The sequence below is a fragment of the Orbicella faveolata genome, unplaced genomic scaffold, assembly GCF_042242905.1.
Source record: "Orbicella faveolata isolate gen_17 unplaced genomic scaffold, um_ofav_v1 contig_3, whole genome shotgun sequence".
Classification (NCBI taxonomy): domain Eukaryota; kingdom Metazoa; phylum Cnidaria; class Anthozoa; order Scleractinia; family Merulinidae; genus Orbicella; species Orbicella faveolata.
Window position 1 is genome coordinate 20701306 of NW_028301558.1, and position 11867 is coordinate 20713172.

At 37.4% G+C, this 11867-nt stretch overlaps 1 long non-coding RNA gene across 1 annotated transcript; it reads right to left on the reverse strand.

Annotated features, from left to right (window-relative positions):
- Positions 1 to 1092: 1092 nt before the first annotated feature.
- Positions 1093 to 2797, reverse strand: LOC110067554 (uncharacterized). Its single transcript, XR_016209820.1, has 3 exons — positions 2726 to 2797; positions 1362 to 1433; positions 1093 to 1158 (listed from the first exon to the last, which is right to left on the reverse strand). It is a non-coding gene; the product is annotated as an uncharacterized LOC110067554 (long non-coding RNA).
- Positions 2798 to 11867: the final 9070 nt, after the last annotated feature.

Genomic DNA, 11867 nt, shown 5'->3' on the forward strand with positions numbered 1-11867 from the left:
CGACCGTCAAGACCGTCAAGAAATAATTTTACAATAACTGTCTAATTTCTCGCGCGCTGATTGGCTCATTTTGATCATCAATAAGAGTACAGAGCGATAAATTTTTAATTTATGCAAGCTTTCAAGTTCAACTTTCAGCTCTCAAACTGTCAACTTTTTAACCGATGAGATTGTACGAACTTTTTTAAGTTGCCAATCAAAATGCGAGAAAAGCTATTGACAATGTTTGCGTCATTTTGAATAAAGATCACTTATTTTTGTTCACGGCAAGTTTACGGCGTCTTTTCCTCTCTTTTATTCTCGGCATTTGACCATTTTGGGGTCTTGTTATTGTAAAAAACAAATTGATGTCAGTTTTTCTGCGTCTGTCCTCTTATTGATGATAAATTTCGTTATAACATTGTCAAAGTTTACTGCGAAACCACTCGCCTGCGGCTTGTGGTTCCACAGCCACTTTGACAATGTTATGACGCAATTTATCATCAATAAGAGGACAGACGCATAAAAAACTGACGTCAATTTGTTAATTCGAAACGAAAATTAAAGGGTTGTAAATGTAACTGCTCCTTCCTCCTATTTGCATAATTTTGCTCATCAAACGTTGCATGTCTGTTTCAACTTTAGAATGAATCGTGATATTGTCTGCATCTTGCCTAAGATTACTTACAGCATTTCTAACTTTGGGCAACCAGCAAAAATGTTTCCAGGGATGATAGACAGGTGGTTGTTCATTATCATCCTACGAGACAAGCAAAAACGCAGAAATAAAAAACAGAAAACATTTGGCCTTTGTACTACAGTGTTTGTAACATACATTCCCGTGGTATGGTGCACATAAAATCACAGAGACAGACATACAGGAAGACAGAAAGACAGAGAGACAATGAAAGAGAGACAGAGGGTCAGAAAAACAGGAAGACAGACAGACAGACATCGACTATATTTTGGTACCAAGGTGAGTGATCAATTCATTTTATCACTTCGCTTGAAGAATCGAAACGATAAAAGAATTCATAAAAATTGCAAAGTACCTAAAAAGTTTTCTTCGTTATTAATTACCAGTTGACAAAATCAACAGTCACTTACAGTATCCGTAGATTCTTGAGCCCAGCAAAGGTGCGATTGTTGATTTGGGAGATTAAATTAAAGCTGAGCATCCTTAAGAAAAAGAAAACACTGCATTACTTTTCCTCAACTGTCCTGCAACCTAAATTGGACTAGCTCTTTAGCTTCAATGTCTGTATCATACATTCTAAAACAAAATTAAACTTTCCATATATGTTACCGTCAAGTTCTAGTCTAATTAATCTCCCTGGAATTCATAACAAACAAACCACAAATTCAAAATTCATTTAACTTACAACTGCGTTAAATTCTTGCACGCAGAAAACGCATTATCTGGTATGGAAGTTAGCTTATTCTTAGACAAATCCCTGAAAAAAATTAAGATGAGGCTTAAACAAGGCTTAAACAAGAGTAATATTACACAAGAGAAATTGAACTCTTTGTAGATTAAAATATTTGTTGCAGTTTACATGGAAATCGATAATGCATGGAAAGCACTCAACGATTATGAAGGTAGACTAAACAAAGTCTGGCATGGTTCAGAATAGACGTTTCCCGCATTCCACTTCAGTGCGTACGAACAATAGCACCAAAGAGGTGTTCGGGTGGACATTTTCATACGTTTCCTGTGTTTTTGTCCACCCTGACCTCGACTAGGTGCCACTGTTTGCTGGAATGCGGGAAAGGTCTATTTGTTAGAACTTAGAATAAAATTACGGTTACTTTTACAACACGTTTTTGTTTTCAGACTTTCTGTTTGTAGTTTAAAGCTATGAGGGTGTTGTTGGTTCAGAAAAGACATTCAGGTTCTTAATTTGCACTTTTACCAAGTGTTTTCTCGCATCTGATGTACATGATTAATCGTTCTGAATGATTGACATTGTCTTGTAAATTGTTCTCACATTCATTCGCAAGCCAAAAGGCAGATGTCAAATATTCATAGTGTAATTTTCAGGAAGCTTACGCTTCTAGGCTTATTTTTCTATCAAACGGCCAAGTCTTGAAACTGCCTTCTTCTTGAATCTGCAAAGTCTTGCAGTTCTCTAGCTTATAAAAAGGCTTTCATGAAGGTACCTAGATTAATTAGGACTTTAAATTACAAGTTTGCTGTTGTTTTTAATTTCGAAGATCCCTTGGAGCCAGATCAAATAAACCATATTGTACTGTTTTTTTTTTTGTTTCTTTTTTTGTCTTTTTCACTTTAGTTTTTCAGTCTTTTGCCCTCTGTTCTATGATGAATTGTGGCATATCATAGTAAATTTTAATTCACTTTAAGTCGTGGACCAGCAGCGTAATTGAGAATATTTAGATAAAATTTAAGATCAATAAGGAATATTAATATATATATAAAAAGCTTGCGTCAACATCATAAAGCAGCTTCGTCGTAGAAGTAATGGTTATATGGGATGTAAATAGGGTCTCTTCATTGGTTGCAACTGACTTCCAGAGAAGAAAAAATCTCAGACATCACGGAAAGCTAAACAACAAAGAAACGTAGTGCAATCGGATGACGACTAACCTTCTAATTCATTCTAAAAGTAGCTAGTTTCCTCCTGCATGTCGAAACGTCAGTCACTAAAAAATGTCCATTCCAGGACTTATTGGCTCAGCTAGACGATCACACTGGATCGAGTGGTGAAACATTTGTTGTTAAACTTACAAAGAGAATGTTACAGGTACATTCTGAAAGATATTGACAGGTAATTCTTCAATCTGATTGTCCCACAAGGATCTAAAAAAAATGATAAAATAGCGAGCTAAATGAATAATCCGTCTATCAATGCTAAGCCCGAGGTGGGAGCCCAAGGCATATGTGGGGCATTTGACTTTACAGATGAATTTTTGGTCAAAATCCCTACGGTAGGGCCCGAAAAGGGGTAAATGAAGATCAGGGGTCTGTTCCTTTCAAGAAAGGTATAATATAATTTCTTGCTGTCAATGGATGAAATATTAGAATTCCAACGCTTGATTGTCTGACAAAAACAAGACTTAACATTAAAACTCTACGCAATCCACAAAGTGAGGTATTTACGAAAGAGGTAGTTTTTTTACTCGTTGAAAACGAGTGCTTATCTCCAAAACAACCGTGTTCTATTTCAAGATGGCCGCACAGATGAGCATATGTGATTATGTGATTTTGTTCATTTCCTCTTCGCAAAAAAATTAAATGCCCCTAGACTGGAGCCCAGAATCTTAATAAATTCTCCGAGGGTAGGGAGAGGAATCAAATGCCCCACTTATGCCTGGGATCCCCTCTCCTCGAGCTTAACACTGATAGACGCATAATAAGTTCATTTTTAGATTCATTTTATCAAGAAAGAGTCCCATTATATTATATGTTTCTATGGAACACTTAAATACTTTATCAAAGTGGCTATGAGCCACTCAACTTGAAAAAATGGATCGTCTGTAAACAGTGGTCCATAGGTCACATGTCATTTATGTGTCCAGCTAGAGAGGCGAAAACTAAAGCTAAAGCCCACCGGCATTGTTAAGAAATAGTGAAAAACTCAGCTGTAAGAGAATACATAAGGAGATCTGGCACCTCGAAGTCATGAGGTTATCCTTGTTTGAGACGGTTACCACAAAGAAAGTGCGGCTTTCTAGCGACCGCTTCTTTTCTGATCACCATTGCTAAACTTAGTATTGAACGCTTGACCAAGTAATTAAATCCCCTGAAAGAGATGCGATTTGTATATGTAATAGGACTACATGCTGTCCAATTTGGAAATAATTGAATGAAAAAAATTCCGAGGACAGCCAAAATTGGACGAGGCCGCAGGCCAAGTCCAATTTGGCTGTCAGAGGAATTTTTTGAATAGCTCGTAGCTTGTGAGGTAATACAGCTTTGCAAGGAAAACTACAGCAACTGTCTCTGAAGAAAAACAGACTGGGCCCTCGATCTTCCGAAACTTGGGAAAGCTCCGAAAATATCTGGTGATCTTCGGAGATTGTCACAAGTCTTCGGAAATCCTGGTAAGTGTTCAAGTGATCTTCGGAGATCTTCGGCTGATCTTCGTAAATCTTCGGAAGTGTTCGGGCGATCTTCGGAAGTACACAAGTGATCTTTGGAAATCTTCGGAGATGTTCGGGTAATATTCAGAAATCCTCGGAAGTTTTCGGACGACACAAAAATGAGAAATGACGGACAATATTATGATCAGGTTGATGGTGTTGCTATGTGGTCACCATTGGGTCCTGTTTTAGCTAACATTTTTATGTGCCATTTCGAGGAGTAGTGCGTGAGTAATACAGTGGCCTGTCCATCCATTTGGTTTCGATATGTAGATGACACTTTCTCCTTGTTTGACAATAAGGACAAAGCTACAAGTTTTCTACATTACCTCAACAACAGGCATCCCAATATCAAATTTACTATAGAACTCGAAGAAAACCAAGAGATCCCATTCTTAGATGTCCTCATCAAACGCCATCAAAATGCGTTTTCTACAACAGTACACCGAAAAAAGACCTTCACAGGTCTTTACACCAAGTGGGATTCTTTCACACCAAGAAAGTACAAAATCAATCTGATCCGCACCCTCACTTATCGCTGTTTTCGCATCTGTTCAACATTTTCTTCATTACCGGCTGCTCTCTCTGATCTAAAGAAAACACTGCTTCTAAATGGTTACCCGAAAGGCATAATTTCCTTCAATATGAATAATGTCTTAAACAAGCAGGGGAACAGACCTTCCGAAACTGTTACCACGGTTCCCAAGAGAGATGTAATCCTTGTGCTTCCTTATTTAGGTTTCCGAAGCGAAGTTTTAAACGCCGTCTTAAATCTTGTGTTAATAAATTTTTTGGTTTCGTCAATCTTAGGTTGATTTTTCAGAACACTTGCCGAGTTAAGTCCTTTTTTCCTACAAAGATCGTTTAAATCGCTCGCAAAAATCTAAAGTCGTATACAAAGCCAGCTGCTGAGATTGGGACGCTTTCTATATCGGCAAAACAAAGCGACGACTCCATGACAGAAAGGTTGAGCATTTTTTATGCCCTTACGCAAGTGGGTCACGCTTCCGCTGTTGCTGATCACGCAATCTTCACCGGCCATAACATCAAATGGGACCATTTCGAGGTCTTAGCTAGTGGACAATGTGATTTACATTGTAAAATAAAAGAAACATTGTTTATACGAGACTTAAAACCAACACTTAATGACAATGCTAGCAGTGAAAAGCTGTCACTTTATTACCTATCACCTTTTGTTTTCGTTATTGTTTAGTTAGTTACCAGTACCTCGCTTTGTATTTTTAAGTTTTCAATCTTTCGTTTTTTTGTAACCGCCACTTCTGAAGATGCGTGCTGTAGCACGCGAAACGTCAAGAAAATTTTAGATTGTTGTCCCAAACCATGCGTAGTTCATGTGTTATGTTTGTTGCCGCTGTTTGCATTTCATTTCTTGTTAAATTGAAATGGCCAAAGAACAAGAGTGTTTATGATAATACTGGATTAACTGACTGCTATATAATTAAGAGAAAGAAATAGTGCGATTTGTGGATAAATAGTACTGCTGAGAGCCAATCAGATTGTAAGGATCGCCAGTGATTTTAAAATGGGCGTAATAAGTACATAAAGACGAAAATAGTTGCAGTCACAGAGTAATAAGCATGTATTTGATTTTTCTTACATTGCAAACAGTTCTTTTATCGAAGAATTACCCAGCCGAGATATATCCTTGAATTGGTTATATAACAGTCCTCTGAAAGAGAGAAAAATAAACTCATTGAGTTGAGGAAAGTAAATCACGTTTGGTGAAGATACGCCATCAAGAGAGTGAAATCTGTTTGAACCATTTTCATACAGTCTTCTGTTTCTTTGAATTCTATATATTATTTCTCTACTTAGGTGACTGGAATACTAGTCTTGGTAAATTCTCGTCTCTGGTAATACTGACCATAAAAATTGCTTCTAGGGGAATAGTTTCAAAATATCTAAAGTCATGTATTCCCTGTTAACGTATTATTATTGTTATTATTATTATGATGATGATAATGATGATTAATATTATTATTAGCATTATTATTACTAAGTAATTATATTAAAGATGAAAATAATAAAATTATTATTAAAAAATATTATTATTATTATAATTATTATTATATTACCATTATTATGTAATATCTGTTTTTACGAAAACAGTGTTACAGAAATGGCGCCCTGCTTTAGCGTTTTCTCTCGCCGTTGACTTTCTCCAAAGTAGACGATATAAAAATTAAAAGAAATGTCAGTCTTCGTTTCCTTTCTCTCTCTCTCTCTCTCTCTCTCTCTCTCTCTCTCTCTCTCTCTCTCTCTTATCTTCCTTTTCTTGCTCTCCTCTGTCTATTGCTGGTTTTCAGTGTCACGCAATTCAAAACAGATCAAAATAAAAATCAAAACGGGTCAATAGATAAAGTCCAGAATCTGGGAAATGAAAGACGGTAGATGTGAAAAGACCCTCGCCAAGATTCTGGTCACAGCAATTTTTCTTATGCGAGATATGCGGTGAAATTTTTTGCCCAAATTTATAAAGATTTGTATGTAGACGCCATGCTGGTGCCCATCTGTATGGGCATCAACATGACTGCCGGAAACCAACAAAAACATCTGTCACTGCGTTTTGCTACAAACGCGTGAATTTATCCCTCGAGGAACTCTAAAACATTAAAATAATACTTTTTCTAAGACATGAACTGTTCAGATAACCAAGTTCCCAGAAATAAGTCACTTTTTTTAACCATCATGACAGCTCTCAAGGCCGTAATATAAATGCCGTGTCACGCAAAAGCTTAGAGATTCAAGCGTAGTGTATTACAAAACCAAGAATCCATTCGGAGCGCAAATTTATATCAATATTAGTTTTCAGCTGCTCTTATGCATCCTTTAAGTAAAATCTCAGGAAGATCAATAGTTTTGTAGTTAGAATTTTAGTGACGTCATGTGAAACCAGCTATTTTGTTTTTTCATCGTTTGCAGGGATTTAAAGGCCTTTTGGAGTTGTTCAATCTAAGTGCACATGGCTGTTTTAGTGCAAAGTCTTGACATGGTTTTCATAGATCCAGTCATATATGTATTAAATGTGTTACATAACCCATAGTCACCAAACGGGTTATGTTTAAAAGAGTTTTATTGCCAAAAGTATGCCCTTGATTTTAGACATTATTGAACGTTGTCAGGACATAAATATTCCTCGCATTGCAGTTTTTTTAATTAATTAAAAATAAAGCTTTTGACAACTTTGAATGTTCGTTTCCATCCAGGACATTAGAAACTTTTGGTTTGAGGATGTGTTAGTAAAATGGTTTAAAACCTTTAAAACGCCCATACAAAGTTGTGGTGCTAACAGTGACCTTTCAACACTTTTTTTTTTTCCTTGGGACGTTAATTTAGACAGGGAAGCCCTCTCTCCGGATTCATTTTGTTATTGGCGTCTAGCCTCGGGCATGCGCCATTGGAAGTAATTTATCCCTAAAGGGGCTTTCACTAATCTCCAAATAATTTAAATTATCCCAATACACTGATGGCATTACCTGCTTTTTTAAAGATGCTACAATGACCAGCAATCTGTTTTAATAATTATATCTATATTGACTGTGCTCAGGATTTGAGCTGAACACGTCCAAAACGAAGGAATTCTAGTCAGGTTCAACCAAGAACAGAACTGATATGCCCACTGGGCATACGCTGCCCCAAGTGTTATAGGATAGCACTCGGCATTTGGTTCACAACAAACCAGAATATTTCTTATAGCAAGAGCTAAGAATTTAAGATAGCTTTACTTAGAACAATGTTTTAACGTTTTGTCATGTAGAAACTTGAGGATACATGGGAAAATAGATACAGTAAATCCCCAGCACCTTATAAAATAAACCTTTTTCCATGGTTATCCCCATTCCTTAGGACTTTGTATAAAGTGTTCACATAGGCAAATTTTAAGCAACTGAGGAGATTTTCGACTGGAGCTACAAGAACCCTAAGATTAAGAAAAAACTTAACAATGATCGACGAAAGAAAAAAGTAGGATTAGGGTATGGCCCGACTTTCATGTATTTAACAATTCGCTCAAAGCCACTTAGATTACGAGGCTATCCTGAAGGTGAGAGACGCTGGAGAGGATCACATTTTCGAGTAATAGTCGTGCAGTCAGACAACAATGCTGTTGGGGATAAAATGACATTCCCCTAAACAACACAGAACGTAGCATGAAATCTTAATTTTAACTTACAGATAAATCATCACGGTAAGACCAGTCAAATCTGGGACAGTTGTCAGGTTGTTATTATCCAATCGCCTGGAATAAAAATATAATATAGAAGACAATGCTTCTGCAGATGAGAAATTGTGTAATTATGAATAACCCAGCTATGTGCTCATTTTTAGCGTTTGCGTTTTGTCGTGTGTTCCAAAGAAGTATAACTACTGTACTTTAACTTCCATTTATAAACTTTTATTGTTATAAAACTGGCGTTTTTCCCGCTACACCACGCCCATTCATTGGCTAGTTCTCAGCCACATGACACATAACAATGAATATTTACCGCCAAATGCCATGAACGGGCAACATTGCGAAAACTATGACGTCAAACGGGAAGCACTTCACTGTTACCCGCAAAATGTTGACCGCTGTTGCAAGTGATCAGAGCGTGCAGTTTAAGGTGACCTGAAGTTGTCGCTGGAATCTCTGCGCGCTTTTCAAAATTGGTTTCTATTTTGTTCTGCCATATAACAAATTACTTTATGACTGGTCCCTTGGGGAAGAGTGAATTTTGTTTCCCTCGAATCTCAATGACTAATCGGTCATGATCAGGTTTTGGTCAAAATGACTGGTCCGAATATATTACTGATGAGACAACTCCGTTGTTGAAATGGAAAAAAAAGAAAAGAAATTAGAAAAACAGAAGAAAAACACTTCATGTTAAGCCGTTAAAGTTTCCGCGAGCCTCAGTCATTCGCCGGACGGGAGTTAAGACAACTAAGAGACGACACTTACAATTGAGCGAGATTACGAAAACGGCGAAATGTTCCATCAGCTATTGTTGTAAGACCATTATTTTGAAGAGACCTGTAAGAAATTGGGAAAAAATTCTAAGTCAAGACAAATGGGTTTTTAGAATTTTTTTATCTTATTTGTTTTGTTTTGTTTTGTTTTGTTTTGTTTTGTTTTGTTTTGTTTTGTTTTGTTTTTTAATACTAAGCCAGTTAGCAACACTCTGCAAAGTGAAGTGGTAAACCTTGTTTATACTTCAACCCAATTACACTACACGCCTGTATTCAAGTCATGCGTATGCTAGCGGCTATTTCGAAGAAAACAACCACGACGGATTGGCCGGGTTCGGGAAAAGGGATAGGCAAAGATGTGAAACATGTTTATTCAGGGCCATTATGGGAGACTGTCTTAGTGCATGATTCTAAAAGCCTACTATAGTAGAACGAGACACGACAGAGAATAAACTAACATGTCTTACAACTGTCTTCATTTCCCGGAGTGATGCTCACTAGTTTATTATAGCTAATATTATAAAAATCGAGAAAGGTCTGCAGAGCCAGCAGAATGAGAGCACTGAACAACAACCCTAACCCTGCAAAAAATCAGAGCTCAGTGAATAAAAATTAGTTAACTTCATTTCAGTTAGCCCATCAAGTAACCAAACCCACCACCAAGAACTGCATTGTTAACTGCAAGTATGTTTCTCATCATCTGTCATTACCAAAATACCTTTGATGGTAGGAACAGTTTTGTACATTGATTGAATGTCAGAATACAAGTAATTACCGTGAATAATTAGAATGGTCACATGGAACTTCATAAAATTGCACAGGGGCTAAAGAGGCAAGCATAAAAAGCGACTTTGAATACCACTTGTACTCTTGCTTGGGACCCCAGCCGACAAGCTCTTCAGCCTGGCAGTTTGAGATATGATCTGGATATTTTACCCTCACCCAGTTATAGCCCCGCTGCAGAGAGTACCGAGTACCAAAAGTCGGTAACAGTGAAAGGTCTTGCCCAAGAAGACAACTCTATGACAACATCAACCGCCTGAAACCAGACCGTTCAATTGCTGGTTTTCAGAGTCACGCAATTCAAAATAGATCAAAATAAAAATCAAAACCGGTCAATAGATAAAGTCCAGAATCTGGGAAATGAAAGAGGGTAACTGTACAAAGACTCTCGCCAAAATTCTGGTCACAGCAGTTTTTCTTACGCGAGATATGCCAAATTTACCCAAATAGATGCCATGCTGGGCCGGGTTGTTCGAAAGCCGGTTAATGCTAACCCAGGATTAAAAGTTAACCGAAGTATTATTTTTTCTTGCGTAAAAATGTTTTTTACTGCCTACGTTTTGTGTAGTTTGAGCTTAGTCAAGCTAAAAACTGAAGGACAAACGGTATAAACAGAAAACGTCATCGAAAAGTTACAAAACTCAAATCAAAATTCTCGTTAACCCTGGGTTAGCTTAATCTGGCTTTAAACAAGCCGGCCCTGGTGCCCATCCGTATGGGCACAAACACGGCGGCCGGAAACCAACAGAAACATCTGTCACTGAGTTTTGCTACAAACGCGTGAATTTATCCCTCGAGGAACTCTAAAACATTAAATTAATACTTTTTCTAAGACATGAACTGTTCAGATAACCAAGTTCCCCGAAATAAGTCAACTTTTTAACTATCATGACAACTCTCTAGGCCGTCATGTAAATGCCGCGTCACGCAAAAGCTTAGAAATTCAAGCGTAGTGTATCACAAAACCAAGAACCCATTCGGAGCGAAACTTTGTACGAATATTAGTTTTCAGCTGCTCTTATACATCATTTAAGTAAAATCCCAGGAGGATCAATAGTTTTGTGGTTCGAATTTTAGTGACGTCATGTGAAAACCAGCTATTCATAGTGTAATATGCTAAGCATCCACCCTCACCTCCCCCCTCCCAAACTCGCCCCGCAAATTAACTAAATTAACAAAGGAACAGCGATAAATAAAAACTTACAATACCAGGAGATCCTCAGATAGACCTTCAAATGTACCTGGCTCTATACGCGACAGCATGTTAGAGACAAGGTTACTGCAAGGTATAAACCAAGATGGCAATTTATCATCACAGATTTTATCTTTTTCAAGCACTGAACAGCTTATTACAATCAAACCTCTATTAAGCGGCCACCTATTTAGAGGCCACCCCGTATTCACTATTTCAGCCATAAATTGCTGGGGCTTTTTCCAATTTAAGGTGGCTTACTACAGTTTTGATGGATTATAACAGCCCACTCTTTTCAAAAATGTTACAAAATGCTTTTTCCTTTCTCTGTTTACTGTTTTCTGAAGTCTTTTACCCTTCTATGTGAAACTTGAACAATTAAATGTCAAAAAATGGCCATAATGAACGACCGAGTAATTAAGGAGAGTCTGGGCTTTGCTGTGTTAAGTCACGTTTTCTCAAAATCTACCATTATGACCCCACCTCAAATTTCAGCGATAAGAAATTAGCTCTTATTTAACATTCATGCAAAGTAAAATCAAAATCTGTAAGACAGATTTTCCGCGAACTAAGAAACTGTAAATAGCTCAAAATCTGTCTTGCAGATTTTTTTAAAATTTTCGCTCTAAACGCTATTCACCCCTTCCGTTTGAACGGAGTTTGAAACTATTACTACGTATATCGAAGGATTTAACGCATTTCAAGTGCTGAAGTAGTTTTCATTTCTTCTTAGGGTTACTTGCGTCATTTTTGCAGACGTGATTAATACTGGTGTCTGGCAGGCAATGGCAGCGCGCGCTGCTGATTCTCAGAAAACCTGTAGTAAGCCACCTTAGTTAAAAAGACC